Source organism: Arvicanthis niloticus, chromosome 14 (genome assembly GCF_011762505.2).
Source record: "Arvicanthis niloticus isolate mArvNil1 chromosome 14, mArvNil1.pat.X, whole genome shotgun sequence".
NCBI lineage: Eukaryota > Metazoa > Chordata > Mammalia > Rodentia > Muridae > Arvicanthis > Arvicanthis niloticus.
The window spans coordinates 1,929,046-1,936,077 of NC_047671.1; positions in this window are offsets into that span (position 1 = coordinate 1,929,046).

A 7,032-nucleotide genomic window follows, 5' to 3' on the forward strand; every position below is an offset into this window, starting at 1 on the left:
TTTGTGAGTCTTTACCCAGGTTGTGGTTGGTTTTGCAGTAATGCAGCTGCCTTTCCAGCATGCATGAATCCTTAAATAATCACTTTTCTATACTCCTATAACTAATCCCAATACATTATTTGGTTCACCAATTTGTTCTTTGGTCAGAATCATTACTTTTTCCTATCATTGGTTCCCTATCTGGGGTAAATCAATACTTGTTTATATTGCCCCAGGAGAAGTCTCACACAACATCTTCCCAACAGAATTCTCTGCTGCTCCTTTAGCTCCCATCCTGCTCCTCAGAATTATCACATCACATGATTTCACTAGGAAACAGCATCATCACAAATATAGTTAATCGTGGAAAGATTATCATATTGGAGTAGCATAAGCCCAAATGATTGGTATGATTATCAGACAGGGCTATGTAAACATGGATAAACACAGAGAAGAATATCCTATGAGTATGTTAGTATCTCCTATAAACAAAGTGAAAAGGCTAGGGCATATATACCCCTTATAGCTATCAACAAGAAGTGATTCTAACAAAATTAGGCAGAGAGGGGGGAGGGAGAAAGACAGATAGATAAATATATATATATTTAAATATATATAAATTATATATATAGAGAGAGAAAGAGACAGTGAGAGACAGAGAGAAACAGAGAGAGAGAGAGAGAGAGAGAGAGAGAGAGAGAGAGAGAGAGAGAGAGACTGTGTACCAATGTGTGTTTGTGGTTGCAGAAACAATTTGAGGCTTTGTGCTTGCTAGCAAGTATTCCACCATGATACTGTACTCCTAAACCTCAATTCGGAAAGGTGACCTCTAAAATTATGACATAATATTGTTGTATAATCCACCCAGTTCATAGAACTTTATTATGGAAGCCCAGAAAAGTAAGGTATGTTTTGTCCCCTATGATGTATCCTATGAACCATTTTTATCACTTGTACCTATTTTTTATAGCAGGCAGAATAGCCTTCTAGATTTATAAACCATATTTCTGGATCTATGAATTGACTATATACTCTTTTACATAGTATAAATGACTAGGACTCTTTAAAATGGGGAAATTATTTTACTTAATTTGGATTTTCATAATACACGCAACAAAAAAATGCACAAAAATAAGATTCAACCTGTCAACCAGAGTTGTGGTCCACATCTTCTAATGTGGGAATTGAGATATCCTCAGAAATTGTGCCTGGCATCCAAAACAAAGTAATGACCCTGTGTCTCCTAAGGTCCCAATGAAAATTTTATGTTACTAACATTATTTAAATGGTCTAAAGTAGTACTAGTTGTAATTTGAAATTTCAAAGCTTATTTGAAGAAACATGAGATTCTTACATTGATCAACAACAGGTCAAAATAAATGAGGGACTCTTCTGAGAATTGTTGGTCTTTAGCGTTTCAAAAGAGCTGTGTGTGGGCAGCAGCAGTGGTCTACTTTCCACAGACCTTGCTTCCCTGTAGGAAACCAGATTACACAGAAGTAAAGACTTGTATTGTTTTTACAAAAAGAAATAGTACTTTTACTGTTATTATTTATTTAGAAGCTTTTCAAAGTGATTGATTTTTCTTAATACCTGTATTTTGTTTATTTTTCTGCATTGATTTTTTTTCAATGCTTCTCACAGTCTGCAGTTTTGCTTGGTATTCTGAGCCCAGCAATTGCCTGTTCTTTCTCCATTCACTCTCTATCAAATTGGCTGTTATTTTTTAAGTCACTAACCCTCACACTTACAGATGACCCTTTTACATTTCCTTGATGCCTTAATGTATTTCTCTTCCACTATGAACCAGAAGCACATCTTTCAAAGTACATAGAATGTCTTTACCTGCCAGGAGGCTCTCTCAATGTCTTTATCTTTGGCAGTGTCGAATGCTCAGACAGCTCTCTGAATGTGTGCACCTGTGAATAGCCAGTCTGTGAAGCCAGACACAAGATAGGAAGAATGTTTACTTTTACTGAGAGCTGTGTTTAGGACTTTGCCCTTTATGGCAAATGACTGGACTTACTCCTTTGAGATATATTGATCACTAACTGATTCATTTAAAAATCTGAATATAAGCCACAGCAAAAGCATGTTATGCTTCTAAAAAGTCAATTTCTTTTTGTGTAATTGTTTGTGACTAAACCAACTGAAAGCCTGCACTTTAGATGGTTGTAAGCATACCACTCTTTTAGTTTTCAACTTATTAATTTTATCTTGCTTGTCAGGCTAAAGCCTGATTGTGCAGAGTTGTTTTCAATCTAGGTGGATGAACACCTGAAGGAGGAACCTCCTGTTGAGTGCAATCTTTGTCTAACAGTTGTCTGCTATAATTTATTTGAGTGGGGGCATGTGCCGCGCCAACCCTGACCAGGAGGAATTAAGACATGGAACAACCAGTTCCTTCTCATAGCAGTTTACTCAGGATGCTTAGAAGTTGGTAGTCAAGATGGTGAGCCCGCGATCCCTTCCCGGGCGCAGCTTATAAACCCTGCCAGGAGCCCATGAACTCATGCCACGTATCATCTCTCCATAGGCTTGTGACGCTTGCATAAGATCAGGCCACCTTGAAGCACAGCCTTCACACCTAATAAGGACTTGTTTATCACTTGGCCCTTGGGTGGCCATCACCATCTTGGGGTGAGGTTCTTATGGTGCCTAACAGGGGCAAAGATCTGAGGAAGTGGCTGCTACATAATACATAAATAGTTCTCTTTGCTATTTGGTTGTCAATTACAATTTTTGGAGTCATAGAAGACAATTTTGACCAATACAAGAATGAACTCATCTATGTCATCTATTCCACTAAGACTGCAGCAAGTCTGTAGATCCACTTTTTGTTTATAATGTATCTGTCTATAACAAAAAACCATTTCTTTCAGTTGTTGCTATCACACTGTGAGAGCACAGTACCTTTATGAGAAAGCATCCTGACAGGAAAGGTTGGCTTTGTTGGCAGCAGGCTGCATGCTTTGGACCTGCTCACCTCTTACTGTGGTTGGCATGGATAGTGTGTATTGGTGCTCTACCTAGCTGACCAATCATACCATGAGCTTGCTCATTAGTTGTGTTATTTATAGAACTATTCTTCTATGTTGCTTTCAACTTGTTTATCCCCAATAAAATATGTATTTGCTGACAGATAGCACCCATATGTAAGGCCACTCAGTGTTTTCTGTAGAATTTACTCTGAGGCTCCAGTGAAAAGAGACCTTCTTGCTAATCATCAGAGGAAACCCACGTCAGAGCTTGTGAGTGACTAGACATATGTGAGGAACTAAGTGTAAGAAAGAAACAAAGACAAACTGCATAAAGCTGATATTAAGGAGAACATAATACAGAGAACTAAAGAGAAACAGACTAAAGTAAAAAAAAAAAGTCAACCTGTCATATTCACAGAGATTTAAGAATATATTACAATCAAGGTTTAAGAACCAGAATGGTATAGAAAATGAATAGCACATGATCAAACAAATGGTTTAAAGAAATGTAAAAATGAAGAATATTTGAGTAACTCCTTGGAATGTTAAACAATATGGTGAGAATCAAAATGCTAAATATTATACAAGGTTTATATGACACAGTTTAGAAGGTGGAGGAGTTTTTCCCTATGAAAACTGAGTGTACATAGTCCCACTTTGTACTGTCCTATACTTGACATAGTTGGTCTGTGCAGGAATAACCAAGGCTACAACAAGAAAGGCTTGTCCCCAAATAATTATGTGTGTTTGAATGTGTCCAGAGAGCTCCTGTATAACCCTTTTAGGTTAGCAATATAACCTGCTGATTATATAAGTGGTCTTGGTGAGAAGGTAACTCATCAGGAGCCCTTTGTTGAGACATTTATTGTCTCTGTGGAACTAAATTTCTACATTTGCTCTCTGCTTAGATATTGAATGCAGAGGTCAGACAGCTTCCGGGGCTTTCAGATTGTCTCTACTTAGTAGCACTGATGATGCAGAAATGCAGCTTCTGATGACAACGAACTGTACATCAGAGGAGATAAAATAAACACGACATCATCTTCAGGGAAACCAAGTATAATAATGTCTCAGTTCTGGGGAAAGATTCATGTCTGTATATCAAAAGATATTTAAAGAAGGAAAGATTATGAAAATGACTTTGGCTCTTAGTAAGTTTTGTGTTGCTGTAACCAAAAGCTGGAGGCTGGGTGATTAATTAATTATACTTTATTTGATGTTTTTACTATTCTATGATGGAAGTTAGAAGAGAAAGGGATGGAGGGATGTGGGGATGATGGATGGAGAGAGGCAAGAAGAAGGAGGTAGACGGGAGGAAGGTAGGGGAGGGGAAAGACAGACAGAGAGATACAGAGACAGAGATTCAACATGAGAACTATGTATGAGGATAATGTTGTAGGTATTGCCTTTCTTTAGTTTGAGACAGTCTCATTTCTTGAAGCTCTGAAAATCAATCTGGCTTGCTCTTTATATGGGCTCTGAAGATCAGAACTCTGATCACTATGTTTGCACGACAAATGTTTTACCCATGAGATGTGTTATCAGCCTCAAAAAAGTTTTCAAAAACCCAAATTCAGTGCTAAATGACAATATATGAATGTCTGAAAAATTCTGAGAATTTTTTTGTTGCAGACTTCCAATGTGTTAAGTTTCAATGAAACATAAACTCAGAAAAAGGGCTTCAGACAACTGCAAACCTCAAACAGTTCCAGACAAATTAGATTTCCAGTACGTAGATGAAACTGAATTCCAGTGAATTAGTCCAGAGTGGCTGTGTATTGCAGTGTCAGAATTCAGATGGACAAATGCATATGGAGCCCACCAATGAGGGAGGAGGCAGGACTATAAATGATATGACTAAGAGAACAGAGGAAATAAATTAAAAACAAAACACACACCTCTGGAGAAACACAGCAAACACAAAGCCACATCTCAAATCCAAAGCACACTAAAATTTTTCAAAAGTCAGTGTTGCTGAATCAGTGAATCTAACAGAAGTTTAAGTGGGGAAAATCCTCGAACACATGGAAACAGGAAAATTTCCTGAACAGAACACCAATGGCTTATGCTCTAAGATCAAGAATCAACAAACAGGACCTCATAAAATTGCAAAGCTTCTGTAACACAAAGGACACTGTCAATAGGACAACAGATTGGGAAAAGATCTTTACCAATCCTACATCTGATATAGGGCTAATATCCAATATATATGAAAAACCCAAGAAGTTAGAATCCAGAGAACCAAATAACCCTATTAAAAATGGGGAACAGAGCTAAACAGAGAATTCTCAACTGAGGAAACGTTAATGGCTGGGAAACACCTAAAGAAATGTACAACATCCTTAATCATCAGAAAAGTGCAAATCAAAACAACTCTGATATTTTACCTCACACCAGTCAGAGTGGCTAAGTTCTAAAACTCAGGTGACAGCAGAAGCTGTGAGGATGTGGCGAAAGAGAAACACTCCTCCATTGCTGGTGGGATTACAAGCTGATGTAACCACTCTGGACATCAGTTTGGTGGTTCCTCAGAAAACTGGACATTGTCCTGCATGAGGATCCAGGTATACCAATTCCTGAGCATATGCTCAGAAGATGCTCCAACATGTAATAAGGACACATGCTTCATTATGTTCATAGCAGCCATTTCTATAATAGCCAGAAGCTGGAAACAACCCAGATGTCCTTCAACAGAGGAATGGAATACAGAAAATGAGGTATATTTACACAATGGAATACTACTCAGCTATTAAAAACAATGAATTCATGAAATTGTCAGGCAAATGGATGGAACTTCAAAAATATCATCCTGAGTAAGGTAACTCAGTCCTTCTTAGATGGGGAAACAAAATACTCATAGGAGGAAATACGGAAACAAAGTATGAAGCAGATACTGAAGGAAAGGCCATCCAGAGACTACCTCACCTGGGGATCCATCCCATATACAGTCTCCAAATCCAGACACTATTGCTCATGCCAAGAAGTGCTTGGTGACAGGAGCCTGTTGTAGCTGTTTCCTAAAAGCCTCTGCTAGAGCCTGACAAATACAGAGGCAGATGCTTGCAGCTAATCACTGGACTGAGTATGGGAAACTCCTCCCTAATTGAGGAGTTAGAGAAAGAACTGAAGGAGCTGAAGGGGTTTGCAACCCCATAGGAAGAACAACACTATCAACCAGCCAGAGCCCCAAAGCTCCCAGAGACTAAGCCACCAGCCAAAGAGTACACATGAAGGGACCCATGGCTCCAGCCACATATGTAGCAGAGGGTGGTCTTGTCTGACATCAATAGGAGATGCTCTTGATCCTGTGAAGGCTCAATTCCCCAGTGTAGGGGAATGCCAGGGCAGGAAGGTAGGAGTGGGAGCACCTCATAGAGGCAGGGGGAGCTGGGGTTGAGATACGGGGTTTCCTGAGGGGAGACCTGGAAAGGGAATAACATTTGAAATGTAAATAAAGAAAATATCCAATAAATGAAAAAAAACCAAATTCAATATTTTACCTGAGAACTTGGACATTCTCCAATTTTATACTCATGACATTGGAGAGGGAAAGGGGGATTTTAGGCTTCATGCATTAAAGGACACTAAAATGAATAATTATTATCTATTATTATAATGTTCTTAAGAATTTGCATCTAAAGAACCTTGGAGGACATGGTTGTGGTGGTAGGATAAAATCCATAAGTTTCAGTTAGAAAATATGAAATATCTATAAAAAAACTATTGTTGTTGGAAAGTAGGCTACAGAAAGTTGAAGAAGGAAACCATGTTTTAAAATTAAGAACAGAAGGTTGGCTAATGCTGTCCACACATTCTTCTGTGGGGATGATAAACATATGACATCATAATTTCCTATGCTACTATTAAAATATTTACTTAGTTTAAACTATACTGCTTTTAAAAGAAAGGCAAGTCAATACAGTAAAAACAATCTTCTATTTTATATTGAAATATCAAAGACTTGATGAAGGTTAAAAAAACAGGAATCTTATTAAACTTAATAGATTGGAAAGACATGATAAAAATAGAAAAAGAAAATAGCATAAAGGCATCGAAGTCAGAGGTAAATGTG